Here is a 680-nt window from a genome sequence, read left to right on the forward strand (position 1 = left end):
CGCTGCTCCACGGTCCTCCTTCTCCAGCTTTGTCCTTCCTTCCGTGGAGTGGATATGGCCGGTGTGGAGGACATCTGGCACAGCTGATTCCATTTAGCCCATTTCTTTAACCCGGCTCCAACGCTCTCAGTGCTCCTGGCTGCTCGTTTATCTCAGACCGCTGGGACCGACCCCCGTACTGACGGTACTGGTCCCTCGCGGTCGTTGCAGCCGGTCAACCCCACTCTAATGCCCTTAGATCTGGGCACTCCTGCTTATATGGTCCTTAGATAAGGGACGTATAAGATATTGAAACTGATAATAAACAGCTACTATAGTTGATCTTAGCCAAAAGGCCAAGAAGCGATCTCTGTAACTAAAAAAACCCGCTGGGACCGACCCCGGTACTCACATTACTGGTCCCTCGCGGTCGATTGCAGCCAGTCAACTGCACTGCAATGTCCTTGGCCTCGGCGCTGGCCGTTAGCGCTGCCTCCGATAAATGAATTTTCCCCTGGTGCGGGAGCGAAGTCGGGCACAGGTGGTTTCCCTCTACGGGAATCGATGTGCCGATGCTGCTCCTGCCGCTGCCGGCTGCCGCTGCTGCTCCTGCCGCTGCCGCTGCTCCTGCCGCTGCCGGCTGGCTGCCCTCCTGCCGGCTGCCTGCACTCCGCGGTTCTCCCGCCGGCTTTCTGCAGCTT

At 58.2% G+C, this 680-nt stretch overlaps 1 pseudogene; it reads right to left on the reverse strand.

Moving 5' to 3' along the window:
* Positions 1-235: 235 nt before the first annotated feature.
* Positions 236-347, reverse strand: LOC129699902 (U2 spliceosomal RNA; annotated as a pseudogene).
* Positions 348-680: the final 333 nt, after the last annotated feature.

The sequence above is a fragment of the Leucoraja erinacea genome, chromosome 8, assembly GCF_028641065.1.
Source record: "Leucoraja erinacea ecotype New England chromosome 8, Leri_hhj_1, whole genome shotgun sequence".
Taxonomy (NCBI): domain Eukaryota; kingdom Metazoa; phylum Chordata; class Chondrichthyes; order Rajiformes; family Rajidae; genus Leucoraja; species Leucoraja erinaceus.